The 8,023-nt window shown below is 62.1% G+C and overlaps 1 protein-coding gene across 3 annotated transcripts in view; it reads right to left on the bottom strand.

The window, feature by feature from the left end:
* The window catches only part of EXOC3L2 (exocyst complex component 3 like 2), a 45,169-nt gene extending 37,423 nt beyond the window's left edge, over positions 1-7,746 (bottom strand). The window contains exon 1 of one of the 3 annotated variants that reach the window (XM_044989210.1): positions 7,677-7,746. The gene's annotated coding sequence lies outside the window, so the exon portion shown is untranslated. Of the gene's footprint in view, positions 1-66; positions 171-7,676 lie in introns of those variants that run through there. The other 2 variants (XM_044989209.1, XM_044989211.1) reach the window with 2 other exon arrangements.
* Between the last annotated feature and the right edge of the window lie 277 nt (positions 7,747-8,023).

Consider the following 8,023-nt stretch of genomic DNA (forward strand, 5'->3'; position numbering starts at 1 on the left):
AGCCCAGCGCGGGTGTGGCCCTGCGGCGGCCCCGCTGCCCCAAGCCCCGCCCCGAGCAGCGGGTACCTGGGTCTGCATCGCGCCCCTGAGAGCGGCCCCCCCGTCTCCCTCGGCAGGTGGCCACCGCTCGCCTCCGTCCCTTTGACCGCTGGGGCTGGGCGAGCAGCTCCGGGAACTGCTGGGCAACAGGCCAGCGCCGGCCCCGGCCCCGCCCTCCCTCGGGGCAGGGCGGGGGCGGGGAGCGGCCGCGCTGTACCCAGCTCACCGGGCTGGAAGGGACCCTGGACAACCACAGTCTCATCACTAGCCCTAGATCCCTAAGCGGCCCCCTCAGGGATTGAACTCACCACGCTGGGCTTAGCAGGGCGATGCTCAAATCACCGAGCTACCCCTCCCCCCAATTGCCTGTTTAGTCTGGAGAACAGAAGACTGAGGGGGTCCTGCTAACAGGCTTCAAATATGGGGCAGGGAGCCACCCACATGGAGGCGCCTGGGGCCATGCAGCAGAGAGCAGCCAGCACTGAGCCACCTGGGCTATGGGGCGCGTAGCAGCTCGCACTGAGCCACGTCGGGCTATGGGGCGGGACGGGTGCAGAGCAGCCAGCACTGAGCCACGTCGGGCTATGGGGCAGGACAGGGGCAAAGAGCAGCCAGCACTGAGCCACCTGGACTATGGGGCGCGTAGCAGCTCGCACTGAGCCACGTCGGGCTATGGGGCAGGATGGATGAGGAGCTGCCCATACTGAGCCACCCGGGCTATGGGGCAGGACAGGGGCAAAGAGCAGCCAGCACTGAGCCACGTCGGGCTATGGTGCAGGACGGGTGCAGAGCAGCCAGCACTGACCCACGTTGGGCTGTGGGGCAAGACGGGTAAGGAGCTACCCCCACTGAGCAACCCGGGCTATGGGGCAGGACAGGGGCAAAGAGCAGCCAGCACTGAGCCACGTCGGGCTATGGGGTGGGACGGGCGCGGAGCTGTCCACACTGAACCACGTCGGGCTATGGGGCGGGACGGGTGAGGAGCCGCCCGCACTGATCCACGTCAGGCTATGGGGCGGGACGGGTGAGGAGCCGCCCGCACTGAGCCACCCGGGTTATGGGGCTCCCGCATAATGGTGTGAGCATGCACACAACACACACATATGCATGGACACAGTTGTATGCTCAAATGGACATGCTCAAGGCACACACACAAACATGCCACATGCTCATGTACACACACCTGCACCCAGACACCCCCTCTCCCCCCCCAGGAGCTGGATGCAGCTGCTGCGGGAGGCTGGGCCCTGCCAATGCCCCAGCCCTGAGCCAGGCTGTCTCCAGCCGCTCTCATCTCCCCCTTGTGTGGGTGTTTGTTGGGGCGGGGGGGGGGGGTGTAGGGCCCATTGCTGGTACCGGAGCCCTGCAAATGGGAATGTGCTACATGCCCCTGGAGGGGAGAAGCCTCACTGGCCCCAATGCAGCCCCCAGCCGGGCCAGGCTCAGCTGCCCCCAGATCCAAAGGGGCCCTCGATTTGGGGTGCAGGTGGCTGGGACCTTGGCTGATTTTGCAGAGTCCTCTCCCCACGCTCGGGTACCTACATCCCCAGGGCAGGCTGGACCAGCCCTGAATTCCTCACAAGGGAGGGTCGGAGCCAGAGTCTGAGCCCCGGGTGTGTACACAGGTGTGATAAGATCTGCAGAACCTTGGTGTCCTTTCTGTTTTACAACAAGGCGCCATCTCTTGGGAACGCTTGGCTCAAAGAACCCTAGATTGGGATCACTCCCCTCCCAGAGCTGGAGCAGCCCTGGCTCCCAGACCCCCCACTCTAACCAGCAGACCCACTCCGCTCTCAGAGCTGAGGCCAGAACCCAGGAGTCCTGGCTCTGAGCCCTCCTCCTTTAACCAATTGACCCCACTTCCCTAAGCCAAGAAAGGAACCTGGTTGTCCTGATTCCAGGTCACTGCCTGCTCTAACCACTAGATCCCACTCCCCTCCCAGAGCTGGCTAGGGACCCCCCTGCACCCATAGGGCACAGCCATCGAGTCAGCCTGTGGATTTTAGAGCACTCAGAAAACCCAGCTGGTGAACAGCAAGGAGCCTAGAGTAGGACGGGCCCTTCCCAGCCCCTTCTTGCCCGTCCCTGGAGCTAAAACTGTGTCTAAACCAGGGCTGGCTCTAGGCACCAGCAAAACAAGCAGGTGCTTGGGGTGGCACATTTGCAGGGGGCGGCATTCGGGACATCCTTTTTTTTTAAATTCACTTCCTCCCCTCTCACAACCCTGCAGAAGAAGAGCCACGGAGCAGCTGGGGATCCAGCACAGGAGCCGAGAACCCACAGGACCCTGGGAGCTGTAGTTCCTTGACCAGCTCCCTGCCTAGAGAGCCAGCCCTGGAGCAGGGAAAGAACTATGTTTCCCAGCAATCCCTTGGCCGCTATCAACAGGAAAGGAAGGGGTAGGGAGTGAAGTAGCTGAGCCATGCTGCCACTTGCTGTGAGTCGAAAGGGGTGGCACTGTGAATGGGGCACAAGTGTGCCCAAGGAGTAGAAGGCTTTGCCCCAGATATCCCCTTCAGAAGACATCCCCAGACTGGCTTAGGGATACTGGTGTGACCTCACCTTGAAGCCCCCACAGAAGGAATCGGGTGGTCTAAATGGACAGTGCCCCTCTCTATCTGAAGCCTAGCAAGGAAGGTACGTGGATCCCATTAGAAATTTAAAATGAAAAGTAAGAGAGGGGAGGCTCTGGACCTGGGCAGCTTTAGATACAGTACCAGGCACTTAGGAGGATTTCCACTTCTGAGCCATGGAAGCAGAAATTGACTTTTCCTTTCCAGATTTAGCTAATATTCAGAAAGCGAATCTAGCACCTGCCTTCCAGATTTGAACACCTCAGAATTCAGGAGTGCTCAAGCTCACTTTGGGCAGCTGTTACTTCATTTCCCCCAAATCAAATATACTGATCCACTGTAACTTGCTGTAGAAAAAGTAGGATAAAATTGAGCAAGAAATGCTTCCCAGTGGTTTTTAGGACTGGACTTGCTATTTTCAACAGCCATTGCCTTTTAAGTTTTATTTGTTTAAAAGGAAGACAGTGATATTGCATTGGCAAATTCCCCACAGAAACAAAGAGTGGAACAAAACAATAATAAAGGCACCTCAACTTTTCCTCATTTATGGAGGACAGGCTTATAACATGCATCCAGATCTCCTCCAATCACACAAGCTGAAAATTGTTCCACTTTACTGCAGTTCTGTAACCATATGGGAACCAATCCTGTCTGGTTTTGTGCACATCCAAAATTCCTGCTGAATGACCTGCCCTGGGAGCGAGTTACCAGTGACCCAGGGCTGGGGCGGCAGGAGGGTGCAGGTTGGGGGGAGAGCCCAGGGCTAGGGTGGGGGGAGGGCACTGGTGGGAGGAGAAAGGGGGAGCCCAGTGCTGGGGCAGCAGGAGGTGTTGTGGGGGGGGGTTTGAGAGAACCCAGGGCTAGGGTAGCAAGGGAGTGCGGGAGGGAGCCCAGGGCTGGGGTTGGGGGCAGCCAACATTTTTTTTGCTTGGGGCAGCAAAAAACCTAGAGCCGGCCCTGGTCTAAACTGCGACTTTTGGCGCTAAAACTTTAGTCATGCAGGGGTGTAAGAAAACAGTATAGACAGCACTTTTTCACCAGAAGCCGCGCTCCCGGCGATAGAGCTACCACTCCTTCTTTGGGGTGGTTATTTTTTATCACCGGGAGAGCTCTCCCCCGGCAATAAAGCGTGACTACACTGGCCAGGTCACAGCACTGCCAGGGCCCCACTGTAACGTAGGCAGTGTAGACAGGCACCGAAGCAGGCCCCACGTCTGCACCCTTCACTCGGGGCAGGCAGTGCTCCAGGCTCTCCTTCCCACCCAGGGCCTGCCGGGGCTCCCAGCTGAGCCTGCGGGGCAGGCAGGGCCGGCTCCAGGCACCAGCTTAGCAAGCAGGTGGTTGGGGCGGCCACTCCGGAGAGGGGCGGCACGTCCAGCTATTTGGTGGTAATTCAGCGGAGGGTCCCTCACTCCCGCTTGGAGCGAAGGACCTCCCGCTGAATTGCCGCAGATCGCGATCACGGCTTCTTTTTTTTTTGGCTGCTTGGGGAGGCAAAACCCCTGGAGCCGGCCCTGGGGGCAGGAACTCTCCTTGTTCTGACTCGCTCCCATGCTTGGGGGTTACAGCTCAGAGGCCAGCAAAGCTCTCCGGGGAAACAGAGCGATCCCGTTTTCCAGCCCAAACCCGGGGATTCAACATTGAAAGCTCTGCCATGTCTCCCCTTGTTTGTGTCCAACTGGCGCTATTGCAGACTCCCCCACACACCCCAGCCCCGTGGGGCTCAACACCCCAGGGTGCCCCCTGGAGGCCTCTAGACAGAGGGGGAGCCAGGCCACCCCTCTGCAGCTCCCTGCCTGGCTCAGATGCCAGCTGTGTCCAGGCCAGCAATGAGCAATGCACCTGCTGTGCCTGGTGCCACACAGGTCCTGAGGCTGGGAGCCCTGCCCGGAGGCTGCCCCCAGCAGCAGGACAGGAGCCATGCTGGCATGGCGCTGGGACCCTGGAGGGCAGGGAGCCCGTGAGTCACATCCCCAAGCTCCGGAGGCGCCGGCTGAGACCAGGAAATGACCCCCAGGCTGGAGGGCTGCAGACGGCAGGAAACGGGTCTGGCTCCCTCTGCGCTGAACTGGCAGCCCAGGCAGGAGCGGGGGAAGGGGCAGCATGTGCGACCCCTGATCGCAGCACACAGGGCCCGGGCAGCAGGGTCTGGCAGCAGGTCAGAGCTCATGGCCGCGGGAGGAAGGACTGGGGTCTGGCAGCTCAAGAAAGAGCTGGGAGCCAGGACTCCTGGGTTCTACCCTCGGCTCTGGGAGGGGAGTGGGATCTAGTGGTCAGAGCAGGGGAGTGAGAGCCAGGACTCCTGGGTTCTACCCTCGGCTCTGGGAGGGGAGTGGGATCTAGTGGTCAGAGCAAGGGAGTGGGAGCCAGGACTCCTGGGTTCTACCCTCGGCTCTGGGAGGGGAGTGGGGTCTAGTGGTCAGAGCAGGGGAGCGGGAGCCAGGACTCCAGGTTCTATGTCCAGCTTTGGGAGGGAGTGGGTCTAGCGTACGTCTACACTGCAAAAATAACCTCGCAGCAACGAGTCCTAGCGCCCAGGTCAATTTACTCGGGCTCCAGGGCTAAAAATAGCCATGTAGACTCTGAGCCCCACCCACCTCCCTGGGAGTCGGACTACGCTGCTGTTCTTGTCCTCACAGTCCGAGCCCCGCGAGCCGGGGTCTGACTCATGGCTGCAACGTTTGTTCTTTGCAATGTAGACTCACCCTGATGGGTTAGAGCAGGGGGCAGGGACAGGACTCTGGGTCTTCCTCCACCCCCTGCCCATTTGCCTTGCTGTGCAATCTGCAGCAACCCTCTGCCTGCCCCTCTCTGCATCAGGGACAGGAGTTAATGCTTCGGACCCACTCCCTCAGGGCACCCTGGCACCCCTGCTGAAAGGTGCCTGGCAGGGCTTGGGTTGTTGGGTCTGCTGGGGGCTGAGAGCCCCTGACTGGGGGACGAGGAGCTGTTCCTCACCCAGAGCCTGAAGGGAGCCCAGCCGTCTGCCGGTTCTTATTGCCACACCAGCTGGCAGCTTTCTGAGCGGGTCTGGACCACCCCCCCCGACCGGTGGGGCAGGGGCACCCACTCCTGCTGTCAGGCTGGCAGGTGCATAGAAGCCCCAGGACACCCACTACTTTCCAGCCATGCAGGAGATGAAGGAGACCCCTGCCCTGCGGAGCTGACAATGGGGGGTTGGGGGTGGGGCAGGGCACGGGGTATGGGAGTGGCTCTGGGGACAGTGACAGGGGCAGATTAGACACGGGCCAGGACTGGAGAGGCCCCCTTGGGGGAGGGACTGTCTGTCGTGTGTTTGTACAGCACCTAGCACCATGGGGGAAGGGACTGATTTGAGGCTCCTGGGGGCTACAGTATCACAGAGCATAATACAAATGTGCTCCCCCCACCCCTCTGCTCCCTGCCCAATCCCCCTACACACACACACGCCCCAGTCACCTTCGCACCCCCAACCCCCACAGCAGGAGCGGCTGCTCGGGGCTGACAGACAGGAGGAGCTGAGGCTGGTGCAGAAGCAGGGCCTGCAGGATGGCCCCTGGCCAAGCCCAGGGACAGAGACCTCGCGGGGTGCCCAGGGAGAGGGGGGCAGACAGTGCATTTGGATGGGGTTAGATCCATACAGTAATTACCAGCAGCCAAAGCCAATGTCCCTGGAAGCCCTGCTCCCACGGCAGGGCGACAGGGAGTTCCCCTCTGCACAGCATCGGAGCAAACTCCCGCAGAGTCTGGCCAAGTTGCATGGGGAGGAGAATTGAGGAAACAGTGGGGTCTAGTGGTTAGAGCAGGGGGCTGGGAGTCAGGACTCCTAGAGTCTCTCCCTGGCGCTGGCAGTGGCTGGCCTCCTAGGGCCACAAGATTGGCAAGTGCCAGGTTTCCTGACTCTGCCTCTGTCCTGCAGCAGGGGCCTGGGTGAGTCCCGGAGCCTGAGGCTCCCTGGGGTCAAATTGCACTTTGGTGCTGGAGGGGGATGGGCAAAGTTGGGGGAGCAGGGGGCAGAGAGACAATAGAGAGGGGTAGTTGGTGGGGGCAGAGTGTGGGGGGGCAACAGCAACAGAGGCATGGGGGGATGGGTGACAGATGGGGGGAGGGAGAAGAGGGATGTGGGGGATGGGGCAGCCATGGGGGTGGGGTGGGCAAGGGGGGCTGGATGGGCCCAGGGGGGCATGGGGGTATGTGCAGTCCAGCAGACGCATGGATGGGGGAGGACCCATTTTCCCTTCCCGGGGTCCAGGTCCCCCTGGGCCCCTCCCCCAGGGGTGTGGCACCGAGACAAGGCCAGTTGGTCCAGCCCAGCCCCACCCCGCAGGGACTAGCCTGAGATCAGGGACCCCAAGGCAGGGCTGGCTGCTGCCAGGGCTTGTGCCCATCTGCCCTGCCAGGGGAGCCCTGCTTGGACCACACCAGGACCAGGCTGCATTGGACTCGCCAGGACGGGGAAGGCAGCAGCTGGGCAGACTTGGCTCATTCCCATTCGCTTGGCACCGACAATTCCAGCCGGCTGGACATGTACGCAGCTCCGGCCCCGGCTCCCCAGCCGGCCGGGCACGTACCCAGCTCCGACCCCCCCAGCCGGCAGGGCACGTACCCAGCACCGGCTCCTGCAGGCGGCCGGGCACGTATCCAGCACCGGCTCCGGCTCCCCCAGCCAGCCGGGCATGCACCTGGCACCGGCACTGCAGTGGCTCAATGACCCTGACAAACCACACAGCCTGCCCCAGCCCTGTGGCTCCCTGCTGTGAGGCTCACAGACACACAGAATCCTGGGGGAGCAGTAGGGTCTAGTGGTTAGAGCGGGAAGCTAAGCCACAGGACTCCAGGGTTCTGATTTCTGGCTTAGACCCTGACCTGCTGTGAGACACTGGGCAGCGCTCCCTGCCCCTCCCCGTGCCTCAGTTTCTTCCCTGCAATGGAATCGATCCCGCCTGGCGTCTGAGGATATTGGTGAAGCGCTTTGGACCCCGGGGCTGGCTGGAGTGAGAGCCGGGCAGGGGCAGGGGATGGGGCGGATGGGGATGGCGGCTCATGGGAGCGGGAGCCCCGCACCCACCCACCCCCCACCCTTACCGTGCTCTGAAGGGGACTCGGGGGCTCACTCCATCTCCTGCCTGCCGGGACCCAGCCGCACTGGGCAGTGGCTCCGCAGCGAGCTGGCCGCCTGGAGGAGCTGGAGGGTGGCGGGGGGGTTTCCTGAGAGGAAGCCCCTCCCTGTGGCCCTGGCTGGAAGCCTCCCACGCCGCAGCAGGGTAATCACCGTTCCTGGGCTGGGGGGCGCCGGTGTCTGTCTGGAGAGCGGGTCCGCCCCCCCCCCGGGAGAGCGCCAGCACTGGGCGCTAGGGGGCGCTGCTGGCGAGCTGGCGCCAGTGCGGGACTGCGGCCCTGGAGCTCGGGCTCCGGGGGGCAGAGCTGACGTC

The sequence above is a fragment of the Mauremys mutica genome, chromosome 15 (assembly GCF_020497125.1).
Source record: "Mauremys mutica isolate MM-2020 ecotype Southern chromosome 15, ASM2049712v1, whole genome shotgun sequence".
NCBI classification, from domain to species: Eukaryota; Metazoa; Chordata; order Testudines; family Geoemydidae; genus Mauremys; species Mauremys mutica.